Source organism: Silene latifolia, chromosome 9 (genome assembly GCF_048544455.1).
Source record: "Silene latifolia isolate original U9 population chromosome 9, ASM4854445v1, whole genome shotgun sequence".
Lineage (NCBI taxonomy): Eukaryota > Viridiplantae > Streptophyta > Magnoliopsida > Caryophyllales > Caryophyllaceae > Silene > Silene latifolia.
Genome location: NC_133534.1, coordinates 25888649 through 25905026, shown reverse-complemented (window position 1 = coordinate 25905026; position 16378 = coordinate 25888649). Strand labels below are relative to the sequence as shown.

Here is a 16378-nt window from a genome sequence, read left to right as displayed (position 1 = left end):
GTATGCCCGAATGTAGCACTTCTAAATCTAATGCTTACAAAAGATCCGAAGAATTCGTTGATCTAAGCAAACGTCTTGATAAAATGACATCTAAGTATGAGGATTCTAAAGAAAGAATTGGATACCTTGTGTCGAAACTCAATGCTCACATTCATGACTTCATAGTGGAAAAAAGATTGTCTATAGAAGTTGAAAAGAATGATGAACTTTTAAAAGAAAAATCTGTTTTCAAAAGCGTCATTAATGACCTAGTTGATAAGGTAGAAGAACCTAAAGTAAGAGTGTCTCAGACTGTCACCTCTGATAGTAGCAATGAAGTTTTGAATGAACTTGTCACTAACTTATCCAAGGAGAATGAATGTCTTAAGGTTAACATAGATGCCTAGAAGAGGGAGATTAGAATGCTTCACGAAAAACTTGTCAAATTTCAACATGAATCTCCCGAATGTAGTTCATCTAGATCTAAAATCGTTCACCTAGATAAATGCATCTTGGGTCTTAAGCTTAATGTTCAACAAAAATCTGAAACTTTCATGGAGCTTAAATCCGAGTATGACATAATGAAAAGGGAGCTTGAAAGCTCTAAAGAAAGAAACAAGTATCTCACCTTCATAGTCGAGGAACTAAACAAGGAACTTGTTGAGGCTAAGAATGTTTCAAAGAATTGGGAAGGTAGCCAAAATGTTTTAAACTTTCCAACAAATCAGCCCAAAAGATGTGATAAGGTTGCCGGTCTAGGTTTTAAATGGAACAGTCAGTCCGATTTACATCCAAGCTAAATCCGACTTTAGGAGAAGGAAATATGTTGGTCTTCCCGAATACATTATTTGCAACTATTGTGGTAAGAATGGTCATGTCTTTAATGCTTGCAAGAAAAGACATAATGACATTAACAAGAACATTAAAGTTGTAAAGCAAATGTGGATTAGGAAAGACATTGTGAGATATGTTGATCATAAAAGGGGACCCAAGTTTTTTTGGGTTCCTAAACTCAAAGTCTAATCTTGTGTAGGGCTTGGTGAGAGGCGGTCGCAATTGGTACTTGGATAGTGGATGCTCTCGTCACATGACGAGTGATAGAAGCCAATTCCTCTCACTCAAAGCTTATGATGGTGGCACGGTAACGTTTGGTGACAACAAAAAGGTGAAGTAATAGGCATTGGAAAGGTTGGTAAGTCATCGTTACTTTGTGTCGACAACGTGCGGCTTGTCAAAGGTTTGAAGCATAATCTCCTTAGTATTTCTCAACTTCGTGATAAGGGTAATATTATTGAATTTAGTGCTAATTTGTGTCGTATTGTTGATACTACAACCCATGAGTTGATTCTTGAAGGTAGACGTGTCAAAGATGTTTACTTAACCGATTTGAACATGCTATTCGGTCATACTATGTCTTGCATAAGTGTAATGGAAAATGACTCTTGGTTGTGGCACAAATAATTTGGACATGTTAGTGCTAAAACTTTTAATACCCTTAGAAGACTTGACTTAGTTGAAGGTTTTCATAACATGAAGTTTGAATTTGATAAGTTATGTGATGAATGTGCTAGATGCAAACATGTTAGAAGCTCCTTTAAATCCAAAAAGTGTACAAGTCAAATTTGATGAATCTACCATTCTTGGACAGGTACAAAATAAGGATGAAGATGATGAAGATGATGAGGATGAATTTGAGATTGGTCTTGTGAAAAAAAAAACTTTGTGTTTGCGGATGAGGAAGCTCCAAACAATGACGCCCAGTAACAGACAGACGGACTGTTACCTGCCAATGTCAACAACAATTCAGGGGGAACACGTGGTATCTCCACTGCCACTGTTTCTTCTCAGAACACAACAGACCCAACGACTGTTGCTTCCACCTCCATAATTGAATCAACTCAAAACAGTGCTGATGAAGACCACTCTAAGCAAAAGGAAACAGTCACTGAGACTGATACTTCTGAGGGGGAACAAGAAACCATTGTTCCAAAGAAGTGGAAACATCAAAGCTCTCATCCACTCTCAAATCTCACAAGCGATCTCAACTCTGGAATTCGAACAAGATCGTCTCTCAACAATCTTGCTCATCTTGACGAATATTGTGCCCACAATGCCTTCCTTTCTCAAATCGAACCTGCCAATGTAACAGTCGCTCTGACTGATGCTGACTGGATGCTTGCAATGCAAGAAGAACTCAATCAATTCAAGAGGAATGAGGTATGGCACTTAGTCCCTAGACCATCTAATCGTACCGTCATTGGTACTAGATGGGTCTTTCGCAATAAGCCTTATAGCTTTTGCGGCTCACAAAGGCATTAAACTTTTCCAAATGGATGTCAAAACCGCTTTCTTAAATGGATATTTGGAAGATGATGTCTTTGTGGAGCAATTTCCGGGCTTTAAAGACAATGATTTGCCTAACCATGTTTTCAAATTAGACAAAGCTCCTTATTGTTTAAAACAAGCACCTAGGTGTTGCTATGATAAATTGTCTAAATTTCTTATTGAAAATGGTTTTAGAAGAGGCTCCAATGACAAAACATTGTTTTTAAAGTAACAGTCAGCTGAACTGTTGGTTGTCCAAGTATATGTTGATGACATTATATTTGGTGTAACAAATGAACTCCTTTATGTGTACTTTTCGGAACTAATAAAATCGGAGTTTGAAATGAGCATGATGAGTGAGCTAGGATTTTTCCCTGGGCTCCAAATCAAGCCAACGAAGGATGGAATCATGATCCATCAACAAAAGTACATTAAGGAAATGCTTAAGAAATTTGGGATGACTAATGGTAAGTCTCATGATACACCTATGGTAGCCGGGTCCAAATTGGACAAAGATGAACTCGGTAAGAATGTTAGTGAAAAGGTGTATAGAGGTATGATAGGCTCACTTCTTTACTTGACCGCAAGTCGTCACGACATTCTCTTTAGTGTTTGTTTATGTGCTAGGTTCCAAGCAAATCCGAAAGAATCCCATTTTAAAGTCGTTAAACGAATTCTTCGGTATTTGATTGGAACATAAGATCTCTACTTGTGGTACCCCTTATATTGTCCATTTGATCTTATAAGTTTTTCCGATGCGGATTATGCGGGTTGCACGGTAGGTCGAAAGAGTACATCCGGGATTGCAACATTCTTGGGTCCTTGTCTCATTTCATGGGGCTTAAAGAAACAAAATACGGTGGCTCTTTCAACGGCCTAAAGTGAGTATGTTAGTACCGAACATTGTTGTTCTCAACTTCTTTGGGTAAGACAACAACTTCTTGACTTTGGAATTATTTTTGACTCCGTTCCCATAATGTGTGATAATACGAGTGCAATAAATATTTCCAAAAATCCGATTCAACATTCTAAGACTAAGCATATTGAGATTCGTCACCATTTTATTCGTGATCACGTAGAAAAAGGGCATATTAAACTTATTTTTTGCAAAACCGAAGATCAAATTGCCGACATATTTACTAAACCACTTGCAAGAGAACAATTTGAAAAACTTAGGTTACAAATTGGTTTAATTAATTGCATGTAGTCTTTGTGTGAATTCAACTAATCCCTCATATGATTGACTAGAACGGGTTTGCTATCTTCTATTCTAGTCTATTCATTCCATGTTATGTCCATAATCGATAAACAGTGTTTGTGCTTAATAATCACTCAACCGTATGTCTAGTCTTATGTTTAATGGTACATACCCTATTGAATGAGGACACCTCCCCTCTCAAATCAATCCGAATACCAACCCTTTCAATCACCTTCAAATGGATGTCTTTTAAACTCTTCAAATTGCTCAAAATCCTTCTTTTTCAATACCCAAAGACCTCACCCCTTCACATTCAATTCACTTATGTTGCAAAGGTCTATGTGAAACAAAGAACCAAACAATTACATGTTCTACATATGCATCAAGCGATGATTGAGAAGTTGGTTAGAAAAACGGAGAGATGAAATTGAAAATTGAAGTTGGTTAGAAAAACGGAGATAGATGAAAAAAAAAGGCAATATGCGAAATGTCAAAGTGATTATTGGAAACAAGATAGATGAAATTGAAAAATGCGACGGTCTTGAGAAAAGAAGTAAAATAAAAATTTGGAAGAAATTGAAAGGAAGTCACATTGTATGCCGCTGTTTCTATGCTCAAAGGTCAAGATCAATTTTTGTCAAGAATCTTCATGAAATGAGAGCAACATATAAGAAGTTGATGATCCCTCATCACATGTTGTGTACTAAGGAAAATATAAGAAGTTGATGTTCCTTCATCATATGTTAAGAACTTATATCGGTGCATACCTTGATGGTTTCAATATACAAAGTCCAATGCAACAGTAGAAATGACTGTGACTTAGACCTTCATTGTAACACCCCGTAAATTTGAAGACCTTTATTATATTTTAAAAGTAATATTCTAATCTATTTTAATTTAATATTAATTTATTTGAAATAAAATTTATTTGATAAAATATAATCTTATTTTATTTTGAAGAAATGTAATTATTTTTGATAGTTTAGAAATGTTTAAAAGTGATTTAAACTATATTTAAACCTTTTCCTTTGATAAAATAGATTTCGGATAAAAGTCGTAAAATTAGGATTTTCCCATTTCTTACGGTCGTTGGGTAAACGAGTTTGGATATTGGGCATATGAGTACTTAGACCCTGTTCTTTTGGACTGAAACTTATCTGATCTGAACTGAACTGAACTTATAGGATCTGAACTGAACTGAACTGAACTTATAGGATCTGAACTTAACTTATTGGATCTCGAATCGAATCGAACTTATAGGATCTCGAATCGAATCGAACTTATAGGATCTCGAATCAACTTATAGGATCTCGAATCGAATCAACTTATAGGATCTCGAATCGAACTTAAATTAAGTGAGTAATAGGATCTGAATCAACTTATAGGATCTCGAATCAATCGAATCGAACTTATAGGATCTCGAATCAACTTATAAGATCTCGAATCGAATCAACTTATAGGATCTCGAATCGAATCGAACTTATAGAATCTGAACTAAACTTATAGGATCTGAACTGAACTGAACTGAAATTATAGGATCTGAAGTGAACTTATATTAAGTGACTTTAAGTCCAAAAGAACAGGGCCTTAATATTTTAGTAAAATCGTGTTTAAGAACTTTAATATTCTCGGAAATCGCGTTCGACGAATATTTCTAATTACCGTCGAATCAAACCCCAAAACGTAAACAAATGACCCATCTCCCCATGCCTTTTGGCTGGCCACCTACCCTCCTTTTGCCCCCTCTTTCAATCTTCATTTCCTCCATAACTCAATCTATCTCCTCCTTCTCTCAAACACCGAAACCCACTAAAAATCCTCCTTACAATCCCTAAATCCACCATAAATCCTTCATTTCTCCACCAAATCTCATAAAAATTATATATTTGGAATCCTCTCTTCAATCCTCATCTCCTAGTAAGTTTTATTTTCATTTCCCCCAATTTTTGTTTAAGACACTTTTTTTAGGGTTTCGAATTTAAGCTTAATAATTGTGTTTTTGTTGTTCTTATAGGTGAAGAATTTGAAGATGAGTTAGGTGATTCATATGTGGTTGAAGATGAAGAGTAATTTTGGGTTATAGAAGCTTTCTCAAGTTATTACTTGTCTCTTTGCTAGCTTAAGGTAACTATTCCGAGTTACTCGACGAATTAATGTCACATTAGTAGTTGTATTTGTTGTTTGTTGTTGTTTGTTGTCGTTTGTTGTTGTTTGTTGTTGTTTGTTGTTGTTTGAGACGATCTTGTTGATAAATGAATGAATGGAGTAAGATGGGTATGCTTATATTTAATTTATGTTACCCATTTGTATATTATTGTTTGGAACAAATTTGGATGAGAAATTATGTGTTGTGACAAGTCCGTGTTTTGGCTGGAACGCGTCAGTACCGGACCGAGACGGTTTCCAATGTTTCCAAAAATATGACAGATTGAACGGCATCGAAAAATTAGGTGGTTTAGCCACTTGAATCACTCAATTCGGAGTCCGTATGAGTAAATGGCGTCGTTTTATCGATTAAAAATTTTATAGAAAAGTTTACCCTTGTGTGAGACGGTTATTTATGCTATTTTATTATGCGATAATTTTGTGGAATTAGTTATTTTGTAAGTTGGAATATATTTTCTTATGTTAATAGTTTTTCACATGATAGAAATTGGAAATGGTATGAGAATGATATTGTGATGAATTTTATGATTTGGGCCAAAGTAGGCCAAGACTCTGAGCTGGGCCAGATTGACCGAACGAGTTTGGTCAAACTAGGTTTAAACCGGTCAGCCTCAATTTGACCAATGACCCGTCGCGGGACTTGGGTCGAGGGTTTGTCTTTGAGGTGAGATTGGTTGTTAATTGATGTTTTATGTTATGCCTTGATGTTTGTAATTATCATTTCACATGTTGGTTGTTGGATGCTTTGGATGCCTTATGCTTGAGTCTTGTTGCCTCTCTGCCATTTTAGCTTGTTCTCATGGATTATGGTACTGTTGGTTAGCTGGAATTTGGATTATTATTGATATTGGAGATATTGTTGAATTGTCAGCTGAATATGCTCTTGCGTAGTCTTTCATATGCTAGGGTGTGTATGATCATTTGTGTGTGTGTGCAAGTTTGGACTCTTTGCCCCTCTTATAGTTAATTGGGTGTCCTACTTGTCTTGTGTGGTGTGGGCTAAAGTATTCAAGCTGGGACTAGGTCCTAGGTGAGTATTCCGGCCTTCGTCATAGATAGGCCCTTATAGTCTTTGACGAGTGTATGTTCACAGCTTAACAGCCTTTGTGTCTTAGCTTGGTGGGCTTATATCCAAGTTAGGGTATGACCTCCTGACGTACTCTTAGAAGTATGTGGTCAGCTTAAGTACTAGCCAACCCTTTGGTGGACTCCTTAGGGGTACTCATGTGTGTGATCATGGGTCTTGGATGCGGTATTTTCCGCATGTCGCTAGGTCTGCGCAGGTTTAGGACTAGCGTGTTTACCTTACCTCGTGGTATAGACTCGAGTTACAGAGTGACTATTGACTGTACTAGGAACTTATGTCTGTCTCTAGATATATTGTCCTTTCTTGTTGATGATTCTATGAATCATAGAAGGTGAGATGCAAGCCGACTATGGTTGATAAAGTTTTGATTCCTGGATGTTATGTGATTCACATGATAGTGTAGTATGAGTCGGTCTAGTATTCATATGCTAGGACTATGTGTTGTTATATTGTTGTTCACATGATGAGTACGATTGTCTAGCATCTATATGCTAAGGGTATGTGTTATTCATATTCATATTCTTATGTTTACATGTTATATTAATTATGACATTTCGTGGCTGGGAGAACTCGGAGTTATTCCCCACTGACTGTGGCTTTCGTATTTGTATAAAATGCGATTGACAGGTAGGTGATGCATATATGGGGTATATGGACGAGCTAGCGAGCAAAGTAACCTTGGGACCTAGATTGACTTTATTTTATTGTGACCCTTAAACACTTTTTATGTTATATACTTTTTAGAGACATATGTCTCCCTTTATCATATTTGGGTTGTATAACTTTTTTTCGCGACTTTAGCGATGTTTTATTATGAGATTTATTTTAGACCTTGCATGTTTGACACCTTCCCATTTGGATACTTTTATAACAGGTTCAGGTTTTAAAAATTACAGGTTTTTACCCAAATGAACCTATTACAAACATACCCATGCAGTTTTATTCTAGAATTACGTGTTTATTTTTCCGCAATGAATGAGGGTGTCACAGTTGGTATCAGAGCATATTTGCTCCCGACGCACGTTTGTGCACCCCTGATATAAATAACTTGACCTTAAAATAATAAACTTGAGAGATGGGTAGGATAGGTAGGCTTAAGGACCTAAGGTGGTAGTCTGTAGTGTGTTTGCTCTTTGTTAGGTTGTAACATGTTTGTTGATTGCCATGTAATAATTGTTGTGCCTTGTATCAATAACCATAAACCTACCAACGTGAAGACCAGGATTTGGTGCCTATTGCCGAGGACTGAAGATTTGTTTACCTTTGAAGAATGCTTCTACTTCCTCGAAGATGTTTCTCATTCTTTGTGTACCTTGTCTTATTCTTTATCTCTTGGTGCTTATTCTCCTTCTAAACTCTCTTTTCTCTTTCCTTGAAAGTTACTCTTGTACCCTCCTAACTTGTGTTTTGTTCCTCGCTTATCTTCCCTTAACGCCCTTTTTTATAGTACTCTTTCTTTTGAGGAATGTTGGCCTTGGTTGGATAATTTGACTTTTGAGGAGATTGTTTGTGGTTGACCCATAACCCTGGTTTTGAGAGGTTGTGATGTTAGAAAGACCTAGGTAGTGTGATGAGACATACTTAATGATTCTTAGACCTAGATCCTTGATAAATGGAGTATTCTTGATTGGTGGATTTTGTGTTGTCAAGTGTGAGTTGCGTTTGTTACTAAGGCTATAGAACTTGGCTTTGTTGTTTAGGTTTGGGATTTGAGAGCCTTGGGAAGTGTAGTGAGACATGTCTTGGGATACTAGTGCTTGGTACTTGACTTTAAATGGATGGAATTGAATGGTAGAATATTTGAGAGACCCATGGTTGACACTAGTTGGATATGAGTATAGCTTTGTTGGAAACCCTGACCTTGATCTTGTGCAAGTTGTTTGTGGATGTTTGAGGATTTGGAGTGATGAGATCACACTTATAGTGGAGTACCTTGTTTCACAGAATTGCTTAGGATGAAGTAACATGAGTGTTTTGAGGAAATCCTTGGGAGTGTTTTGGTCATAAGTTTTGTTGTTGGGAATTTTTCGGAACCGTTTAGGCTGATGTTGTAATTTGGGATTCGAGTACTTGGCGTTTCCTTCTTGTCTAATTCCCTTCTTCTTTGACTATAAGCGTTACCGTTCATACCTCCTTTCCTCGCTTCATCTTGCTCCTCCCTTAAATCATGAAGGGAAAGCAAATGATGAACTTACCGCGGAACTTCAGAAGTTGGGGATAAGCCTTGTTGGGAAGGGCTTTGACTATCTTAGTGCCTTGAGTGCAGAACCCGACTTTTACCGTGAGATCCGTACTTGCCTACCTAAGGATGCTACTTTCAAGTCCATTCAAGCAAAAATCCAACTTGGGCAAGCTAAGGATTGTGTGGTGGATAGTGATGGATACCTTCGTTACCAAGGTATGATGTATGTTCCGAGAGTAGCCGAGTTGAGGAAGAAGATCCTTGATGAAGCTCACCTTTCTCCTTACTCTATTCATCCTGGTGGTGACAAGATGTATAAAGACTTGAGATTACAGTTTTGGCGGCCTAGGATGAAGATTGATGTCCTAGAGTGTTAGCAAGTGTCTTACCTGTCAGAAAGTGAAGATTGAGCATCAGAAACCCGGGGGTTTGCTACAACCTTTGGATGTTCCCCTTTGGAAATGGGAGTCCATCTCCATGGACTTTGTGATGGCTTTACCTAAGACTGCTAGCGGAAAAGATGCGGTTTCGGTGGTTGTAGATCGATTGACCAAATGTGCTAGGTTTATACCTATCAAGGAGACATGGAAATTAGATGTCCTAGCTGGTGCCTACGTGAAAGAGATAGTACGCTACCATGGAGTGCCTAAGGATATAGTTTCAGATCGTGACCCTAGATTCTCGTTCCCGTTTACGGATCGCTTTGCAAGAAGCCATGGGTAGTAAGCTACTGATGAGTACCGCTTTTCATGCCGCTACAGATGGGCAGACTGAAAGGACTATCCAGACTTTAGAGGACCTCCTCCGTGCTTGTGCTTTAGACTTCCACACTTCTTGGGAGAAATGTTTACCTCTTGTCGAATTCTCCTACAACAATAGCTATCATTCCTTTATCAAAATGTCACCTTATGAGGCTTTGTACGGTGGGAAGTGCCGTAGTCCTGTTTGTTGGGATCAAGTCCAAGATGCCCATGTGTTGGGACCCGATTTGGTGACTGAGACCATCAATCAGGTTCAGATCATTCGAGAGCGTATGAAAACCGCTCAAGACCGACAGGAATCTTATGCCGATGTCCATCGTCGACCACTTACCTTTGAGGTTGATGATCGAGTGTTCCTTAAGGTATCACCTATAAAAGGGGTGAAACGGTTTGGTGTGAAAGGAAAGCTGAGTCCCAAATACATTGGACCTTCCCGTGTGCTTGAGAAGATTGGCCCCGTTGCTTACCGTTTAGAGTTCCTCCCGAATTTGAGCAAGGTTCATAATGTCTTCCATGTATCTCAGTAGAGGAAGTACATTAGTGATCCGAGCCATGTTATTCAAGAAGAAATCCCAGATTTGGAGCCCAACTTGGCTTTGGAAGAAAGGCCGATCCGAATCCTCGAAAGGGCAAACAAGCAACTTAGAAATAAAGTGGTGCCCCTAGTTCGTATACTTTGGCGTTGTGGAAATGTCGAAGAAGAAACTTGGGAGCCTGAATCTTCTATGTTAGCTAAATATCCCGAACTTTTCTCGTGAAGTAATCCTCTTTCCATTATCTAATTCTTGTGAGTTTTAGCTATCCTTTCGAGTGTTCCTCTCCTTCTCTTAAATACTCTCCGCGTTAGTAGTCCTTGTTTAGTTGTTTAAAAGTCGTAGTTAGAGTTTGGTCATAGCTAGTGGAGTCATTATCCTTTTTATAGAGTTTCGAACTAAAGCTTTTTGAAAATGTTTTAATGTTTTCCACTGGTTTTAACGTCAATGAGTGGTAAAGCTCGTTATTGGAGACGTCCGATAATTGGTTTTCTCATTTGTTGGTGTAAAAATATATATTTTTATGTCTTTGATTTGGAATGTTGATGTTCTTGAACGGCCGACGAGGATATTCCGTTCCATTGAAAAGACACTTATATTTCATACGTTCACATTTTGAAGATTTTGTTTACTTGATTTTAAAGAGATAGACCTACATATATACAATGTTCCTTCTTCTAAGTTTCGGGGACGAAACTTCTTAAAAGGAGGGATGATTGTAACACCCCGTAAATTTGAAGACCTTTATTATATTTTAAAAGTAATATTCTAATCTATTTTAATTTAATATTAATTTATTTGAAATAAAATTTATTTGATAAAATATAATCTTATTTTATTTTGAAGAAATGTAATTATTTTTGATAGTTTAGAAATGTTTAAAAGTGATTTAAACTATATTTAAACCTTTTCCTTTGATAAAATAGATTTCGGATAAAAGTCGTAAAATTGGGATTTTCCCATTTCTTACGGTCGTTGGGTAAACGAGTTTGGATATTGGGCATATGAGTACTTAATCTTTTAGTAAAATCGTGTTTAAGAACTTTAATATTCTCAGAAATCGCGTTCGACGAATATTTCTAATTACCGTCGAAGCAAACCCCAAAACGTAAACAAATGACCCATCTCCCCATGCCTTTTGGCTGGCCACCTACCCTCCTTTTGCCCCCTCTTTCAATTTTCATTTCCTCCATAACTCAATCTATCTCCTCCTTCTCTCAAACACCAAAAACTCACTAAAAATCCTCCTTACAATCCCTAAATCCACCATAAATCCTTCATTTCTCCACCAAATCTCATAAAAATTATATATTTGGAATCCTCTCTTCAATCCTCATCTCCTAGTAAGTCTTATTTTCATTTCCCCCAATTTTTGTTTAAGACACTTTTTTTAGGGTTTCGAATTTAAGCTTAATAATTGTGTTTTTGTTGTTCTTATAGGTGAAGAATTTGAAGATGAGTTAGGTGATTCATATGTGGTTGAAGATGAAGAGTAATTTTGGGTTTTAGAAGCTTTCTCAAGTTATTACTTGTCTCTTTGCTAGCTTAAGGTAACTATTCCGAGTTACTCGACGAAATAATGTCACATTAGTAGTTGTATGTGTTGTTTGTTGTTGTTTGTTGTCGTTTGTTGTTGTTTGTTGTTTTTTGAGACGATCTTGTTGATAAATGAATGAATGGAGTAAGATGAGTATGCTTATGTTTAATTTATGTTACCCATTTGTATATTATTGTTTGGAACAAATTTGGATGAGAAATTATGTGTTGTGACAAGTCCGTGTTTTGGCTGGAACACGTCAGTACCGGACCGAGACGGTTTCCAATGTTTCCAAAAATATGACAGATTGAACGACATCGAAAAATTAGGTGGTTTAGCCACTTGAATCACTCAATTCGGAGTCCGTATGAGTAAATGGCGTCGTTTTATCGATTAAAAATTTATAGAAAAGTTTACCCTTGTGTGAGACGGTTATTTATGCTATTTTATTATGCGAGAATTTTGTGGAATTAGTTATTTTGTAAGTTGGAATATATTTCTTTATGTTAATAGTTTTTCACATGATAGAAATTGGAAATGGTATGAGAATGATATTGTGATGAATTTTGTGATTTGGGCCAAAGTAGGCCAAGACTCTGAGCTGGGCCAGATTGACCGAACGAGTTTGTTCAAACTAGGTTTAAACCGGTCAGCCTCGATTTGACCAATGACCCGTCGCGGAACTTGGGTCGAGGGTTTGTCTTTGAGGTGAGATTGGTTGTTATTGGATGTTTTATGTTATGCCTTGATGTTTGTAATTATCATTTCACATGTTGGTTGTTGGATGCTTTGGATGCCTTATGCTTGAGTCTTGTTGCCTCTCTGCCATTTTAGCTTGTTCTCATGGATTATGGTACTGTTGGTTAGCTGGAATTTGGATTATTATTGATATTGGAGATATTGTTGAATTGTCAGCTGAATATGCTCTTGCGTAGTCTTTCATATGCTAGGGTGTGTATGATCATTTGTGTGTGTGTGCAAGTTTGGACTCTTTGCCCCTCTTATAGTTAATTGGGTGTCCTACTTGTCTTGTGTGGTGTGGGCTAAAGTATTCAAGCTGGGACTAGGTCCTAGGTGAGTATTCCGGCCTTCGTCATAGATAGGCCCTTATAGTCTTTGACGAGTGTATGTTCACAGCTTAACAGCCTTTGTGTCTTAGCTTGGTGGGCTTATATCCAAGTTAGGGTATGACCTCCTGACGTACTCTTAGAAGTATGTGGTCAGCTTAAGTACTAGCCAACCCTTTGGTGGACTCCTTAGGGGTACTCATGTGTGTGATCATGGGTCTTGGATGCGGTATTTTCCGCATGTCGCTAGGTCTGCGCAGGTTTAGGACTAGGGTGTTTACCTTACCTCGTGGTATAGACTCGAGTTACAGAGTGACTATTGACTGTACTAGGAACTTATGTCTGTCTCTAGATATATTGTCCTTTCTTGTTGATGATTCTATGAATCATAGAAGGTGAGATGAAAGCCGGCTATGGTTGATAGAGTTTGGATTCCTGGATGTTATGTGATTCACATGATAGTGTAGTATGAGTCGGTCTAGTATTCATATGCTAGGACTATGTGTTGTTATATTGTTGTTCACATGATGAGTACGATTGTCTAGCATCTATATGCTAAGGGTATGTGTTATTCATATTCATATTCTTATGTTTACATGTTATATTAATTATGACATTTTGTGGCTGGGAGAACTCAGAGTTATTCCCCACTGACTGTGGCTTTCGTATTTGTATAAAATGCGATTGACAGGTAGGTGATGTGACCATAATTAGAGCATATTTAGCCCCCGAATTAACCTTGTTCCCATGCTTTTTAGTGCATATTTGGGTCATTTATTGTCTTTAGTTCTTTGTTTTGCATATTATTTGAGGTTTTGATCCCTTGGTAGGAAAGGAGTATAAAACTTGCATTTCCATGGCAAAATGAGACTAAATTGATTGAATTCAATGACCAAGCATCAAGGAGAGACAAGATTAGAAGGCCTTTGTACATACTATAGTAAATGGGAAATGATGAGAAAAGATCGTTGCATCCCCGAGGAAATCCCCAAGGATTTTATGAAGAAAAGGGAAGAAAAGAAGAAGAAAGCAGACTGCACAGCAATCCGTGCGTCTTCCTTAGAAGACGCCTGTCTCCAGCACCACAATCCGTGCGTCTTTGCACCAAGACGCCCGGGCAACAATTCCAGAAGACGTCCGTCTTCACCCAAAGACGCCCGGGCAGAGACCATAGAATCCGCCCGTCCCGTGCTCAAGTTGCCCAGATTCCAAGGCAGACCAATTTCGTTTCTTCAAGCTTCAAGAAAGATGCCCATCCTTCCAAAAATACCGGCGTTTCCTTAAGTAGGGACTTAATCGTCATTTAAGCCCTTAGTTAACCCTAATGCATCCACCTAATTTCCACTATAAATACCCCATTAGTCTAATTAGAAGAGCATGTTCTTCTTAGAAATCTTTAGTGTAGTTACTATCAATCAAATCTCTCTTTAATCTTGTAATCAACAATTAATCAAGTTTTAATACAAGTTTTATTTCCTTAATCTCTCTCTTGTTCATCCTTTATTTTGGGTAATTGAAGATTATTTGGGTTATTATTGGGAGACTGATGACAACCTCTCAATCAAGCATCAAGTACTTCTTTTATTCTTTGCTTTACTATTGGAATTATTAGTAGGTATAATTCTCTTAATCCCTTTTTAATTATTGTTAATTACTTTCATTTATTCATCATGTTTCACTTTGTTGGTATGATTGACACCCTTTCTAGCATGTTCAACATGATAATGAGTGAGTAGTTCCTTAGCTAGGGTTAATGGGTAATTAGGGGAAATCAACATGGGGGATGATTCATGCTTAATCTAATATGTTTTCATGGTTTATTTGCTTGCTTGTTGTGAATCTCGACCCATGCACTTGTTATGTTTGATGAAATGCGAGCCTATGAATCCTTGCATTTTTTTACCCATCACCTATCTTTTCAATGAGACTTGTAAGCCATAAACCAACTCGAGTCTCATTAGACCATGCATGTTGTTGAGTAGGAAAGACTAAGTCGACTTGTAGGTGTTGTACAATCTAATCGATTCGGCTCCGAGACCCAAACTTTCCTAGGATTGTAAGATATAAACCAACTCGATCCATCACAACAATAATTGCTTGCTTATAATTTGAGAACATGTTTGTATGATCAATTCCCATGATTCCCCTATGACCCCATGACACCCTAGTGCTTTTTATCAATTGTTTACATCCCTTTTATTTCATCTTGCTTTTTTACTTTCATTGCTATTTAGTTTAGTGATCTTCTATTCAAACCCCAATTGTGACACCCCTAAGACACCACTAGTTGCAATAGAAATCTCATCTCAATTCCCGTCCCTTGGGATCCGACCTTTACTTGCCTCTTTACTAATTGTAGAGTTGTTTGTGAAGTTATAAATTGTGTTTTGGTCTAGGTGCTCCTAACGACAAGTAACCGAAAAGATTTATCCCGACCAAAAATGGCGCCGTTGCCGGGGACGGTGTTAACTTGATTTAGATTTTCTTGTATTGTTATTAGTTGTGTCTTTCTTTGCCTTGGGGAAGTAAAACTCCTCAAGGTTTGTTCTAATTGTTTTCGAGTTGTTTGATATTTTGCATGTCTAGAAGGTCACAAGGTGACTTGTTACCCTTTGATCACGAAATGGAAAGGACTTTGACAACAAATAGAAGACTTGCTAGGAGAACTTTGAGAGGTGTTAGTGAGGTTATTCAACCAAATACCATTGAGTTAATCAACCCTTTTGCAAGAGAAGGTGAGGAGAACCCAACACAAAATCCAACACAAAATCAACCCACAATGCCTAAGTTTTCATCACATTCTGTACCCACCGAGGAGAACCTACCCAATGGTACTCCCACACCACAACATCTAACCGGAAATTTTATTGCCAAATCCGCATTTATCCAATTAGTTGAAAGAAGCCAATTTGGTGGGATGCCTAGTGAAGACCCTCATTCTCATATGAAGGCTTTTTGTGACTATTGTGATGCGATCTCACAAACCGGTGTAACTCAACACCAAATTCGATGGGTCTTATTTCCTTTTTCTCTAATTTGCACTGCCAAACAATGGTTGAAAAGCCTTGATAAGGCTACTCTCGGAATTGATTTTTGGAAGAAATTGGCTCTAGCTTTCTACAAAAAGTTCTATCCACCGGAAAAGACTAACATGCTAAGAGCTCAAATCACGGGCTTTAAGCAAAGGGATGAAGAATCTTTGTATGAAGCTTGGGAGCGATTCAAAGGAATTTGTCGCTCATGTCCTCACCATGGACTTAGCGAATGGTTCTTGGTACAACAATTTTGGAACGGTCTTTATGAAGATTCAAGGAACATTCTCAACATGGGATCAAATGGAATGTTCACCGAAGTTGACGATAATCAAACTTGGAACAAAATTGAGGAAATGGCGGTCCATAACTCACAATATAGTAGACCTTGCAAGGCTACTAGAGGAGGGAAGCATGAAGTGGACTCCATTACTCAATTGGGTAATCAACTTAGTGCTCACATTGATACCATTAACTTAAAGTTTGAAAAAGCAATGGCTAGACTTGAAGA

General features: G+C 37.7%; 1 non-coding gene across 1 annotated transcript; it reads right to left on the bottom strand.

Moving 5' to 3' along the window:
* Positions 1-15986: 15986 nt before the first annotated feature.
* LOC141603103 (small nucleolar RNA R71) lies at positions 15987-16093 on the bottom strand. The gene has a single exon (XR_012524998.1). It is a non-coding gene; the product is annotated as a small nucleolar RNA R71 (small nucleolar RNA).
* Positions 16094-16378: the final 285 nt, after the last annotated feature.